Genomic DNA, 7,756 nt, shown 5'->3' with positions numbered 1-7,756 from the left:
CAAACTGAGGGTTTCAGAGGGGTAGGGTGGGGGGATGGGTGAACCCGGTGATGGGTATTAAGGAGGACATGTATTGCATGGAGCACTGGGTGTTACACACAAACAAAGAATCATGGGGGCGCCTGGGTGGCTCAGTGGGTTAAGCCGCTGCCTTCGGCTCAGGTCATGATCCCAGGTCCTGGGTTCGAGCCCCACATCGGGCTTTCTGCTCAGCGGGGAGCCTGCTTCCTCCTCTCTCTCTGCCTGCCTCTCTGCCTACTTGTGATTTCTCTCTGTCAAATAAATAAATAAAATCTTAAAAAAAAAAAAAAAGAATCATGGAACACTACATCAAAAACTAATGATGTACCGTATGGTGACTAACATAATAAAATTATAATTAAAAAAATTTTGGTGGTCTATAAATTTGCCATCACCCTGTAAAAACAGGCTATACTAAACTGAAATAAATTAGAAACTGAATTAGTTGGCATATAAGTTAGGTTTCTTCAGAGAAACAGAATATATAGACATAGACATAGATCCATAGATAGATCTTTCTTTCTCTCAGAGAGAGATTTCAAACAATTTCCTCATATGGTTGCAGGAGCTAGAAGGTTCTAAATCTGCAGGGTAGGCTGACAAGCTGTAAATCCCACAAAGAAATGAATGTCTTAAGTTGGAAGGCCAACTGGAGACAACATTTCTTCCTCAAGGTGGTCTTTTCTCTTAAGACCTTAAACTGATTGAATGAGGCCCACTTACATTAGGGAGAATAATCTACTTTATTCAAAGTCTAGTTATTTAAATGTCAACCTCATCTAAAAAATACCTTCAGCAACATCTTCGTTAGTATTTGGTTAAACAGTTGGACACCATAGCCTAGCCAAATTGACACAAAAAATTAACCATTGCTCTTGGGATTTGGAATGCCTGTGTAACTCATATCCTAAATTAATGGCTTAAGCAAGTTAGCTTTCTTTTTTTTTTAAGATTTTATTTACTTATTTTTTGAGAGAGAGAGAGCGAGAGAGCACTTACGAGTGGGGGTAAGGATGGAGGGAAAGTGAGAAGTAGATTCCCCACTGAACAGGGAGCCCAACTCAGGGCTGGATCCCAGGACCCCAAGATCATGACCTGAGCTGAAGTCAGATGCTTAATGGACTGAGCCACCTAGGTGTCCCAAGGAAGTCAGCTTTCAAGTCAGCAGTCAAAAGTAGCAATCCAGAGCTGGTATAGTGACTCAACAATCATTAAGTGTTCAAACCCATTCCAGTTTGTTTCTCCATTATCTTGAACACGTAGCTTCTGCCTCATGTCCCAAAACGACTGTCTTAGCCTCAACTGTCACATTCTCATTCAAGTTTGCAGGAAGAGGGGAAGAGGAGTGTCTACTTCCTTTTAAAGACACTTCCTGGGGGCACCTGGGTGGCTCAGTGGGTTAAGCCTCTGCCTTCAGCTCAGGTCATGATCTCAGGGTTCTGGGATCGAGCCCCGCATCGGGCTCTCTGCTCAGCAGTGAGCCTGCTTCCTCCTCTCTCTCTGCCTGCCTCTCTGCCTACTTGTGATCTCTCTCTCTCTCTAAAAAAAAAAAAAAGACACTTCCTGGGAGTTTCCCATATCTTACACACACGATCCAGAATTTAGTTATATAGCCACACTTAGTTACAATGGAGGCTGAGAACTATTGTCTTTATCTTGGTGTCTACTGACCTGGCTAAAACTCTGGGAATCTGAACTTGGGGATTCAGGGAAGAAAGAATGGATAGATATTGGAAAGAGGTCTACCATGTACAGTTTACTATACTTAATAACTGAAGGGATGCTCTTCATAAAATATTCAGAGCTACTCGTCTGTGAATGCAAATTATTGAATGACACATAAAAATATGCTTAATCTATACATAGTTAAAAACACTATACAGATCCAGGGGTACTAATCCCTGTACGGTCTATAGTTAATTTAAAATTCTTGATTTTTAATGTACTGAACATGAAGGTAAGTGATGACTACATGAAAGTAGGCATTCTGTATACAGCTGGGTGCACTGCACAACTTAAGGGGGGCATTCATATTCTGTTCTGTTCCACAGATTTTTCTGCACTTCATCTTAGCCAAAAGGCTGAGAAGCAATCCAGAGATCTTTCTGGACTCTTTATATCTTCACTGTGGAGGTAAAAATGGCCCCATAACAGAAGACTTATTCCATCTTCGTTCCAATTTTAGTATATGTGCTGCCGAAGCGAGCACGACTTATTCCATCTTCAATTGTGAGTACTGCACACCCAGAAGTTGCCATTCAAATCACAATCTATGCCAGGTTTATTTCTTGATTCCTGACTTGCTCAAAATAGAGGTAAGTACTGATAATTATAGTGCACAACTCAGTTGGTGTCATTTATGTTGTATATACCATGAAACTTTCTGGACTCCTCCTGTGGTTAATGTGTAGTTAGTGACAGTCTCGTAAAAGTAAATGTGAACATACTCCACAGTTTAAGGGACTCTATTAATATTATAGTCTATTTCATGAATCTTTCTAGATCTGTCATATATTCAGTGTGGAAGTTTGTGTTGGCCACATGAAATTAGACTGTGCTATGTATTTTAAATACACTGCAAAACAGAAGTGGTGATCCTAGTCTATGCCATGGATCTTTCTAATCTCTTCATATGCTCAGTGTAGGGGTAGATAATGGTCGCATGACAATAAATGTATCCTTGTACATTTGGGTACACTATACAACTGAAGAGGTACTAGTCACTATCTGGTAAAGTCCATGGTTATTTCTGGCCTTGTCATATGTTAAGGTGGAGGTAAGTGATAGCCATATCGATTTATACTTATTTCACTTACACTTGGATATACTATGCTATTCAAGGACTGAGAGCCACATTCCAGTCTATGCCATGGATCTTAGAAAGATTATTCATATGGCCAGTATGGAAGTTAATGATGGCCTTATAAAATTAGATTTACTGGGGCGCCTGGGTGGCTCAGTGGGTTAAAGCCTCTGCCCTCGGCTCAGGTCATGATCCCAGGGTCCTGGGATCAAGCCCCACGTCAGGCTCTCTGCTCGGCAGGGAGCCTGCTTCCCTTCCTCTCTCTCTGCCTGCCTCTCTGTCTACTTGTAATCTCTGTCAAATAAATAAATAAAATCTTTTTAAAAAATAAAAATAAATAAAATTAGATTTACTGCATATACAGTTGAGTGTACTGCACAGTTTAAAGGCTGCCAATCCCATGAAGAATTCTGGACCCATATACTTGTGGGGGTAAATGCCACATCCAAGTAAATATATTCTGTGTAAATTTTGGTGCACTAAAAAATTTAAGGATGTCAATCACATCCTAGTTTGCGACACAGATCTTTCTGGGCTCCTCATATGCTCAGTGAGGAAGTAAGTGATTTCTACAGTAAAGAAGGGTTATTCAAAATGGAAATCTAAACCACAGTGAGACAGCATCTCATACCTGGCTATTATCAAAAGGATGAAAAAACAAGTATCAACAATGATGTGGAAAAAAGGGACTCCTTGTACACAGTTGGTCAGAATGTAAATTGGTACAACAACTATGGAAAACAGTATGGAGTTTCCTCAGAAAATTAAAAATACAACTACCACAGGGTCCAGCAATTATACTTCTGGGTATTTGTCTGAAAACAAAACAAAACAGGGGTGCCTCGGTGGCAATTGATTAAGCATCCAACTCTAAAAATCCTAGAAGAGAACACAGAAAGTAATTTCTCTGACACTGGCTATTTCAACTTTTTTCTAGATAGGTCCCCTGAGGCAAGGAAAACAAAAGCAAAAATAAAATATTGGGATTATGTCAAATAAAAAGCTTTTGCTTGGCAAAGGAAACAATCAACAAAACTAACCAGCAAACTACTGAATGGCAGAAGATATTTGCAAATGACATATCAAATAAAGGTTTAATATTCAAAATATATAATAAACTTGTAAAACCGAGCACCCAAAAAACAAATAATCTGATTAAAAATGGGCAGAAGACATGAATAGACATTTCTCAAAAGAAGACATCCAGATGGCCAACAGACATACAAAAAGATGCTCAAGATCACTCATCATCAGGGAAATGGAATTCAAAACTACAATGAGTGATCACCTCACACCTGCCAGAATGGCTGAAATTAACAACACATGAAATAGCAGGTGTTGGTGAAAAATGTGAAGAAGGGGTATCCCTCGTGCACTGTTTGTGGGAATGCAAACTTGTGCAGCCACTCTGGAAAATAGTATGGAGCTTTCTCAAGACATTAAAAATAGAACTACCCTCTAATCCAGCAATTGCACTGCTGGGTATTTTCCCAAAGAATACAAAAATACTTAATCCAAAGGGATACATGCACTGTGATTTTATAGCGGCATTATTTACAGTAACCAAGACATGGAAACAGCCCAAGCGTCCATTGATGGATGAGTGGATAAAGAAGATGTGGGGTGTGTGTGGGTGTGTGTGTGTGTGTGTGTGTGTGTGTGTGTGTGCATGTGCGCACACACACACACACAATGTAATATTACTCAGCCATAAAAACAAAATATTACCATTTACACTAATACAGATGGAGATAGAGAGTACTATGCTAAGCAAAATACATCGGAGAAAGACAAATACCATACAATTTCACTCATATGTGGAATTTAAGAAACAAAAGAAATGAGTAAAGGGGGAAAAAAAGAGGCAAACCAGTAAACAGATTCTTAACTATAGAGAATAAACTGATGGTTACCAGAGGGGAAGATTAAACTGGTGATGGGGATTAAGGAGTATGGTTGTTGTGATGAGCACTGGGTGATGTATGGAAATGTTGAATCACTATAATGTACATCTGACACTGACACTGTGGGTTAACTAATTGGAATTAAAAACTTAAAAAAAGAAAATATGGTATCTACATGTTTGTGTGTGTATGTGTGTATATATATATATATGTAAGATATATGTATTATATATCATTTATCTTATATATACACATTATATATATATAGATATATATGTATTTCCATATAATACATATAATACACCTGCATGTGTATATATAATTCTTGCATATAGTATATACGTAATATATTATTATTATAATATATATATGGCCCAATATTATTCGACCATAAAAATGAATGAAATCTTGCCATTTATGACAATGTGGAGGGATCTTGAGGACATTTTGCTAAGTGCATTAAGGCCAAAGAAGATAAATGCCATATGATCTCATTTATATATTGAATCCTTAAAAAAAAATGAGCTCATGGGTATAGAGAACAGACTGGTAGTTGCCTGAGGGGGAGAGTGATGGTGGGTGAAATGGGTAAAGGACATCAAAAGACACAAACTTCCAGTTATAAAATGTGTCATGGGAATGTTGTGTACAGTATGGTGAATATCATTAATAATACTCTATTACATATTTGAGAATAGTTAAGAGAGGGGCGCCTGGGTGGCACAGTCTGTTAAGCCTCTGCCTTCAGCTCAGGTCATGATCCTAGGGTACTGTGTCTGGCTCCCTGCTCAGCGGAAAGTCTGCTTCTCCCTCTGCCTCTGCCTCACCACCTACCCCACTCATGCTCTCTCTCTCTCCCTCAAATAAATTTATATTTAAGATTTTATTTATTTGTTTGACAGAGCATGCACAAGTAGTGGGAGCGGCAGGCAGGACCCTGGGACCCAGTGACCCCAGGATCCTGGGATCACAACTCGAGCCGAAGGCAGCCGCTTAACTGATTGAGCCACCCAGGTGCCCCTAAATAAATAAAATCTTTTTTTTTAAAGAAAAAAAGTAGCTAGGAGAGTAAATCTTGAAAGCTCTCGTCATGCGAAGAAAGACTTGCATCAGGGCACCTAGGCTCCCTGCTCAGAAGGGAGTCTGCTTCTGCCTCTCCCTCTGCCTGCCACACACACATACTCATTCTGTGTTAAATAAATTGCCACTCATACAACAATCTGATGCCATGGATATTTCTGGACTTCTAATATGGTCAATGTGGAGGTAACCAAGGGCATCATAGAAATGAAATATTCCTTGAACTTTTGGTACACTTCACAACTCACAGGGTGCCATTCATATACTCTTACATACAGTGTGTATTCCTGATCTCCTCCTGTGGTTCATGCAGGGGCAAGAGATTGCCAAATGAAAGTAGATATATTCAATACACATATGCATGCAGTGCATGAATGAATGGATTTCATTTACTATGTGGCCCAATCCATGGTGTTTTCTAGACTCCTCTGTTCTTAAAGTTGTAACAAGTAATGCCCACATGAAAGTAGACTTATTCCATGCACAGTTCAGGGCACTGCAAAACTGAAGGAGTGCCATTTACTGTCTTACCTATCAGTAGATATTTGTGGACTCTTCACTTCTTACTGTGGAGGTATGTAATGGCCACAATAAATTAGAGTATCCCATATGTTGTTGATTGCACTCCAGACTCATTTAGTGCCATTCACATCACCATCTGTACCATGGACCTTTCTGTCCATGCTCATATAGAGCTAAGTTTGAGGTTCATAAAGGTAAACTGAGTATGGCTGCAGGCACTGTGTGCTCAAGATATGTCATTCACATTCTAGTCTTTGCCGTGGCGTTTTTGGATCCCTGATGTGGTCAGTTGGAAGAAGTGATGGTCACATAAATGTCAACTAGTTCCATGTGTACCTCTGTGCTCTGCATACTCAAGGGTGCCATTTACATCTTAGTTTATGACATGGATCTTTCTGGATCCTCATAGGCACAACTGGAGAAGCAAGTGATGGCACATGAAAGTCCGTTTATTCCATTTATGCTTGAGTATGCATGAAAAATAGTTGGCCAGGCTAAGACATAGAAGCAAAGAAACTGAGCAGGATCATCCTCAGAGGGTCAAGGTCACCAAACTCCAATAGCCTACTTCTATTTGTTATTTTCTCAGGAAAATCAGAAACTTTTTGTCTTTTTAAAAGCCCTACATTCCTTTAAAAACGTTCCCACTATTTTGGTTTTAATCTGATGCAAAAATGTAATTCCTTAAGCACTTGCCATGTTTTAGACACACTGAGAAGCCCTTTATGTATTTCCATGGTCTCATGAGTTAGATACTAGTCATATCCCATTTTTAAGAATGAGGAAACTGAGCTTTCCTTTCACCCTCCGCACCCTCTTGCCAGCACTGCTCTGGCTGCACCACGTCTGCTCAGAGCTCCCGGCTCTCGCTAAGCTAGCACCATCACGCTTTTTCTCCAGCCACCATCATGATCATCTCTTGGGACCTCATCTACTAGGATGAGATGTTGTCCATCATCTACAAGATCTGGGAGATGACACAGGGGCTGTGCCTGGAGGTGGAGGGGAGGATGGTCAGGAGGACAGAGGGCAACACTGATGACTCTCTCATTGGTGGAAACAACTCCACAGGAGGCCCTGAGGGTGAGAGTACAGAAAGCCCAGTCACCACTGGTGGTGATACTGTCCTGAACCATCACTTACGGAAACCAGCTGCACCAAAGAAGCCTACAAGAAGCACGTCAAAGATTACATCAAATCAGTCAAAGGCAAACTTGAAGAACAGCAGCCAGAAAGAGTAAAACCTTTTATGACAGGGGCTGCAAAACACATCAAGCACATCCTTGCTAACTGCAAAAACTACCAGTTCTTTCCTGATGAAAACATGGACCGAGAGGGCATGGTTGCTCTGCAGGGCTATTCTGAGGATGGCAGGACCCCACACAGGATTTTCTTTAAGGATAGTGTGGAAATGGGAAAATGTTAA

At 40.2% G+C, this 7,756-nt stretch overlaps 1 pseudogene; it reads left to right on the top strand.

Annotated features, from left to right (window-relative positions):
- Positions 1 to 7,238: 7,238 nt before the first annotated feature.
- LOC125092356 (translationally-controlled tumor protein-like) lies at positions 7,239 to 7,756 on the top strand (annotated as a pseudogene).

This window comes from Lutra lutra, chromosome X (genome assembly GCF_902655055.1).
Source record: "Lutra lutra chromosome X, mLutLut1.2, whole genome shotgun sequence".
Lineage (NCBI taxonomy): Eukaryota > Metazoa > Chordata > Mammalia > Carnivora > Mustelidae > Lutra > Lutra lutra.
Note: the sequence above shows the minus strand (reverse complement) of the source record. Positions and strands in the feature narration are given on the sequence as shown.